This window comes from Erpetoichthys calabaricus, chromosome 4 (genome assembly GCF_900747795.2).
Source record: "Erpetoichthys calabaricus chromosome 4, fErpCal1.3, whole genome shotgun sequence".
Lineage (NCBI taxonomy): Eukaryota > Metazoa > Chordata > Cladistia > Polypteriformes > Polypteridae > Erpetoichthys > Erpetoichthys calabaricus.
In genome coordinates this window covers 96,281,319-96,289,771 of record NC_041397.2, presented here as the reverse complement: position 1 = coordinate 96,289,771, position 8,453 = coordinate 96,281,319, and positions in this window count along the sequence as shown.

Genomic DNA, 8,453 nt, shown 5'->3' with positions numbered 1-8,453 from the left:
TCAGGATCGTGTACTGCATTGTTCTCTGTATTTTAAGAGGTGTTTTATCCTCTTGCCTGTCTTGCATGTTTTTACTCTGTCCAAGCAAAGGGTGAACAAACTGCTGAGTAACCTTCTCTCTAGATTCCTAGGGGATTATTGTCTTCTTTCACCCAGACCTCTTTGTCTCTCAAATTCACATTCACTAGATGTTACCATTTTACATTAATGTAGGGCTAGTGAAAATTAGCAAGTTTGGGGCTTGGCCTACTCTCACACTGCATGCTTAATACACACACTCACAAAAAGACACCTTATATATTTAAGTCATGATTATACTATAAGTGATGCCTGCACAGCCCATCAGTAGTATGCGCAGCAACTGAGCTATAGCATGTGCAACACACAGGTGTCCCCAATATAATCTTGATCTTAAGGCTGTTTTGGCCCACAAGAATAACTAGATACATATCGGTGACACAACCTTATGGTTCACCCCAGTTATAACCTAGGCCTAAAGACTGATACACCTTGACCCTGAGATTAATCTAGACACATGAAGGCTAATACACCTTGGCCAATGCCACTTGCCAACCAATGATGTGTTACTTCCTCTGTGTTGTCCTTTGTTTGGGGCTTATCCCCCAAAAGCTACTAACCATGTGAGGAAGAAATTGGCAATCTCCTAACACCTGCTTCCTTGTATTCACTTTATTACTTCAATCACTGAAGATATACAATTAAGATATAGAAATTTAAAAGCAGTATTTATTAAAAAAGAAGGATAGCAAATGAGCAAAATGAAATAAATGATAAAAAAATAGCTAATATTAGTAAAGTCTTGATGTAAAGCCTTAATACATCCTTGATTTAAAGTCAGAAGGTTTAAATAATATTTTATATAAAGGTAAAGTTAACATCTTTATCAGAGGAGGAGTGGTTTTGCAGGACGGCTTTTACATTCAGCAATTGGGCAGATGCATGGACAGCAACTATGTAAATGGAATGTCCCTGATGGAATCGAGAGTCTCTCTCTCTCTAATGTCTCTGTTGTCTCTTTTTCACTCTCAGATGATCTGTTATTTATGCCACACGTGGGGTTCTGTAGCTCGTAATGTTACACACATGTAATTGGCAAGCTATTCTATTGATGGACAGCTCTGCCTAAAGCTTTGATCATGAAAGTGCACACACTTTATCCAATAAAAGGCGTTATCTGTTTTATCTTAAGTTCCTTTGGGAAAAAGATACTTCCATTTCAAATATAAGTTATAGGCTTTCAGGTAGATAACATAAAATGGAAAATATACAGTGTAGCTGCATTTTCCCAAAATTACCAAAGTTTAGCAGTATGCAAAATGGGATTCTGGCAAAGCTTGATGCGTTGAAATGATTCTACAGGCAAAATATTTTCGTTTTAAAAACATTTGTAAAAATTCAAAGTAAAACAGTTCACACAAAATAGAGAAAAAATGATTTAGCAAAGAAAAGAAAAGTTCTTGTTTAAGAAAAGTTCTGTTTAAAGCTTATAATTCTTGTTTCATTTCTTTAAGTTTGCTTATACAGTTGAACAATTTCTAAACGGTCAGAAAACTGTATGCTTAACCCATTTTCATGCTGTAAATGGGTCATTCAGTCCCTGCTAACATAGGGACCTATTCTAAACATCAACTGAGTCAATTAACTCACTGCATCTTAGTTATAGCAAGAAAGTTCTATCTCATATTAACTTACAGAGGATAAAGGCTATACCATTTTCTATGACTAAGCAAACACTATATGAATATAACTTAAAGAGTTAACTTTCTAAGATCAGCTCTTACAGATAGAATATATGGGATTAAAACAAAAAAAAAATTCTCACATTCTCAATGCTGTGCCACTAACTGCACTGCTCTGTGTCTGTAGAGTTCATTAACAGGTTATTTTAGTCTATCTGAACTTAAGCTTATAAATGAGACAGACTGCTGCTTGTTTTTAATATAGTGGTTGTAGTCCCAAAATTATAACTGTCCATTCCATTACACTTTTCCTGGACACACAGCTCCTCTTTGTGCATGGTAGACCTCATCCTTATGGTGTGGCACCTGCCCAGTCTACCATGCTTCTCATCGCTAAAACAAATAACCGGCAGAGGTTCCCCAAGTCCAAAACTGAACCAGTGAGAAAATAAGCTGTTAGGGAGATTATTGAAGGGTACAGGAGTAGATGGTCAGCAACCCAAACAAACCATTTTTAATGTTTAACAAAAATTAGACAAATTGTAAGTATGCTGCATCAATGCATAAAGAACACTACCATGATGTCACACACTAAATTGTGAGGTGTGAATTGACATGGACAAAAATTAAAAGAAAAATAAACTATTCTTCTAAGTATATACAACAAATCAGTATTAACTTTAGCCATGTAATATCTGTGCCTCTGTTATAAACAAGCTGACTTTTTGCTCTCTGAGAAATAGTATAATACAAACAGATACTGTAAATACACTGAATTTGTTTTATAATTAGCAAAATATGTGCTCACATGTGAAATTTATGCTTTGTTATTTTGCACGGTTTCACACATTAAAAAGAAGTCCTGAAAGGTTCAGTATGTTATTACATAATTTGTACTATGAGCATGGAGGCAGAAATAAAAAAGTAAAATCAGGATAAATTATTGACTTTAGTTAATTAAAATTACCTATTGTCAGAAAAAAAATTACTTTTTAAAAACTACCTCTATTCTACAGCATTATTAAAATGTTCTGCTATACATGGGCACTTACTTTTTATAAACATTCAGGGGGCAAACAACCATATTTTACAACACAAAAAATAATTAAGTTTGGTGGCACTCAATAGCCTACCAATGACATTTACTGCCTGAGTTGAGAGACTAGTCATTGGTATAAATAAATAAATAAATACATAAATAGATTAGGCAGCTAAAAACCATAATAATGCTTTTGTTTAAAGGTGGCATTTAGATTTTAATGTGTCCACAATATGCAAAACTCTGGAGATTGGGAATACTTGTTAAAAAGGCTTTGTAATCCATCTGTTAGGCTGGCATTAGCAAGAACTAAAGCTCAGCCTGTAGCTACAGTATGTGTAGACTCAAATGTGCTCAGTACAGACTTTTCAACACAATTGAACCATTACGTTTTTTTCTCTTTCATTGTTCTGGGACCATCAGTTGACCCAATGCCACCCCTCTGATACCACCTATGGTGTTCTTTGCAAACACTTTATCACTGAAGAAAATACATATAGTATCAACAAAGCATTTTGTTTCTTTCTTCATTCATAGTAAATGGAACCACAAGTTGGGTTACTTTTTGTTTTATTAATACTTATTCATATTTTGAAGTTATGTGATGTTTTCAGAAGCAAACTAAAACTTTATTGAGCAGATTAACTTTAAAATTAATTTTCTTGGGTGGCTGAGCACCTTTGCCCAGCACTGTACAGTATGTGCAGGATATAATTGATTTCCTCAGATTTCTGTTGTTATGTAGCATATATAAAATATATAGCAGAAAGCAACATGACTCAACAAAAGACAACACATACTGTAACAAAGAACAAAAATGTAATTATTCCAAACCTAGTAGAAAAGTGTTCCTGTACTTCCCCAGTCGTGTCTCAAGGTTAATATTTCAAATCACTGAGTATTTTTAATTCTTGGTACAGATGACATCATCTCCACTGATAATAATAACTACTGCGCAACTAAAAAGTCTGAAGAAGCTCACCCACTTCTCCACTACTGGTGTGCTTTCAGGTTCTCTAGGGCTGCAATATGTTTCTTTGTCTGTTGAAATTCATCAGATAACTGAGGGTTTTTGAATTCTGAAGTGGGTCTCCATGTCTCATAAACAAGTTAATGTGTTTTCATTTTTCTAAGCAAATACTTGGCAGCACAAAGCATTAGACACAAAACATACAACCATAAAAATGTAAAGGGAGCAATATGAACCTACAGTATATAAGAACATTTATTTGTACTCAACATGTTTGAATTAAGGAACTGTCATTTTTCATAAGTATTGTTTTATGTACACTATATTAAAACATTCAAAATGTTTATCAAAATGTTTTCCTAAGGAATATGAACATTTTGTATTTGAAATAATTACAAAAGAGATCTGAAAGAGTCTTATATTTAAGAATATTATCAAATAATTATATAATATATGCATATCCTGAAGGCAGGTAGCATTACTTGTTGATGAGATTCACCGATGACAGGGGTCTTAGAATCTAAATTGTCCACCTTGTGTATCTGAACATTGATTTTGTTTAGCAAACTTAATATAATTGCCCAGCAAAATAATAAAATCATTACTTGATGTACACATAAATTATATATTTGCCAATGTGGTGAAGCATGCCAAATTTCTGCAAAATTCTATTTTGCTTGAAATGCCTAGAAAGCATTTTAATCAGTAGAGCTAATGCCACAGCCCCCTAAAAGACAGATTATATATGAAAATGGACATCGCTGTTAAATAATTTAACAACAGTCCAGAATGTTCTGCAGGGGAGGCTACCTTTAAAGCATAAAATCAGAAATGCTTGTTTAGAAATGCAGCACTGTGGAAAGACTTTTCAAAAGTACTTTGGTTAAAAGGATCTCAAAAAATGGAAAAATTGTGATATTTTGTCTCTTTCTTTTTAATAGTTAAATACAAGAAGCAATTGTTATAAGAAAATTTACAAAAGGGTAAAAAAGGAACAAGCCTGTTTTCACACGTTTGATGGTTTTCAACATGGGTCATTGAAGGTAGCCCAAACATTTCAGTCCTGTCCATGCAACAAGACATGCAAAAGCCTAAAATGAGCATAAAGTCATTCACAGTTCCTTGCTAAAATATTAAAGTAGATTCCTTCACTATGCATTGCAGGTCAATTACGGTGCAAAGCCTCTAGTAATTTATAAAGGTATGCAACATATGTCAAAAATGGCATAAAAGCGCTGTGGTTATTAATAAATGGAAAAATGAAAATATAGTTACATTTGGCCCAGTCTGTTGGCAGTTAGAAGTGATTATGTTTAAATTTAGCAGTGACACCATGTGCCAGTACAGGAAACTAAGAAGAGAAAAAAAAAAATGTAACAACTACTGTTTTAACAATTACTAAGTATTATTAAAAAGTGTAGATCAATAATTTTAATTTTTGTTGGTACACATACAGTACACATGTCACAGGTGTCTGGTCACACTTATAGGTAATCTAACTTAGACACCATTAAAATATCCGACTACGCCACCCAGTTTTATTAAGAGACTGGAAACTCCTGAAATTTACCAATAATAGCACACAGGTTTCTTTAAATTGGGCGGTGAGTAAACACACAATGAAAGACACAACAGTAATTTCAGAAAAAAGCAACAGTAAGTTCTATTGTACAAGACAATATAAGGTACATTAAAAAGATAAACGAACATAACAGAACCTAAACATATCAGGAATTAATTTCCTTTTTTTAAAAGGAAAATACACAGTCCACACTCTAAAAGTCTGTAAAAACAAGAATTGGAGGATACAACCTTTTGTGGTGCAGAGTCCAAGTTGCTCACTGTGTTACCCCAACACTTAATCGTTCAACTGTCCATGGATGCACTCTGTTCCCCTGACACTCGGTCCCCTACAGAAGTTGTGTCAAATTGTTGACTCCCTGTCAGCGTCTCTTCGTTGTTCCTTTTTCTTCCACTCTGGGCTCCTTGTGTGGCTGGGACCTAGGCACGCCTCATTCCTCGTCTGTCAGCTTCGCTTAGTCCTCTCATGCGGCTTCCCTCTTTCGCTGGACCCACAACTGGCGTCTCCTTGTGGAGCTGTCTCTTCCTCCCTGGAAGTAAATGTTGCCGTCCTTGTGCCTCACGTCGTGCCAGCCAGGTACCCTTGTCTGCCTGCGAGCCCCTGTGCCCTGTCCAAGTGTCTTGGCAGCGTTTCCTGTGGACTCTCCCTTCTGCCTTCTGCTGGCCAGGAGTTTATATTTACTTCAGCCCCTGCTGTTGTCAGTCCTGGACAAACAGTTTAATCAATGGCACATCTAAATTGCCTGGGTTTAACAATGAATAAAAACACAAGTTAACAAAATGTATGGTTACCAAACATTAATAAGTACAGATATGCTGATTAGGAACCAATATTTCCAAGCCAGGTAAATACAAACATTCTTCTAAGGCCAAACTTCAAAACAGTGACTCCCTTGCAGGACAGCAAATACCATTAATAAGTACAGATATGCTGATTAGGAACCAATATTTCCAAGCCAGGTAAATACAAACATTCTCTAAGGCCAGACTTCAAAGCAGTGACTCCCTTGCAAGACAGCAAATACCATTAATAAGTACAGACAGCCTTTTAACTTCTCACCCCCCAGTCCCAACAGTGGGTGCCTAATGGAACCACCCAGTGCACAAAAAAATGTAAAAGTGTCCCCCTCTGACACATGTTTATGCAAAGTCTAGGTTTTTGTTGACATTAATGTATTGGGATATAAGAAATGGAAAGGACCTTATGCATTCATGTTTCAGATATGCATTTTTTAAATTAAACTTTTCTTTTTTTATACTGATAATAAAGATACACTTTATATTCATTATCCTATGAGTATTTGTACCTACTGAATTGACTTGCATGCATGCAATCTATAGTCACTTTGTTACCACACATCACATTACTAATTCCATTAAGGTACTTATCACTAGCTCAATTAACTTCCATTTAATTTTTTTATTACTTTTATTGAATTTATTAAAAGCATGCAACATTCCATACAATCAAGTCAAACTTAAAACTAAATTCAATTTCAATGTTTTCTTTTGAGCAACCTTTAACTATTGAATCTTTTTAAAAATATTTTTTGGAATCTAATATGTGCAATGGGAAATAAACATTTTTTAATGAGAAACGAGATGAGTAATAAATACACACATAGAGCTAGCAATTCATCTGTTAAATGAACAGTTGTGTTTATTCAACAAAAAGGCTACCTCACACCTCCTATATAAACTGCACTGTTAGGGCCATTCGGAAAACGCCCTGAAAACAACAGACACGCAATGGAAAAGGTTGCGGCTCTCTTCACATTGTCTCTAACATGTTCGTACTCCACTAACATGCTGGTACTTCATAAAGTACTTGGATTTTGCAGTCTCCACTTCAGAATGCAGTTTCTACTTTCTCACTTCAGAATTCCGAGTCTTTCCTTACTACATATAGTGCTTTTATTTTAAACACCTGAAACAAGGATTTGGCAACCCCTGTGAAGATCTTTCCAAGAAACTGTAAAAGAAGAAAAGTGTTTCTTGTAGGATTACAATCATTCCATGTAGTCAAGCTAACCCAGTCTCTAAGAGATGACTCTTGTTTATTTAAATGTATTAGTTTCATTAACTTTTATTATATTTTCATTTTATACCATAAAAATGTATGCAAATGGTTTGTCCTAAAAATGTAAATGTATCACACCCCCACATTTAGTGTATGAATAATAATTTTCCAAGAATCACATTCATTAACACAAAAAAACATATACTGTATAAAAGGTACAAGAAAAATGTACTGTTAACATATCAGAAGAAGTATTATAACATGTAAATAATTTACAGTTTTTGCACATTAAATTAAGTCTTTAAACAATTCTAATAATAACACTATAACATCATTTAGGGAGTTTGTCATGGTTTCGTGGTCATTGTATTATATATTCTTTGCTCAAAAACAGAAATAAACTAGATTCAATAGTGATTACATAAAAACACAATACATCAAATTCAGCTAAATTAAAACATGCAAATAGCATGTTTACAAACTAGCACAGAACTTAACATATAGTCCACACAGTTGAATAGTATCACATCTCTTATCTCTTCAACAAATTACAGGCTGCTGCAGCAGCACCACTGAGTATCTTGTCAGAGTGAGGGAGCATTATTGTTGTGACCTTCTACCTAGAATGATGACGCTAAGGGGCCAAGTGACTACAAAACACTGCTGGAGTTATTTGAATGTGGCAGAGCATACAATAATTTGAAAACAACTAAATCTAAGGGGACATAATTATTGAACTGTGGGTGAAAACGGAGAAAGTAAAAATAGTTAAATGTATGCAAAGAGTGAAGAATGACCTTGATGACATCTAAAATGAACATTACAGAATCTAAGATAAAAGAGACTGGTGTCCAGCTAATGATGTTGAATGTATGCTAATGAACACCTGGAACAAACGGCAAAAGGGAAATTAAAGAGCTCCAGGAACAATTAATTGATGCACAGAATCTAACAAGATGCAAAAAATGGACAGAGTCTGGCAACGTGTATCTACCCAACAATTTCAGTTGTAAATGATGAGAGCCATCTCGAGACTAGAAAAACTTCTTCCCTCCATAATTTCACAAGTTCGAATGGGATTTTCTAAAGCGTGGCAAATATCATCAGACTTTGGCTGAATGTTCAATGTAATATTTTTTCTGC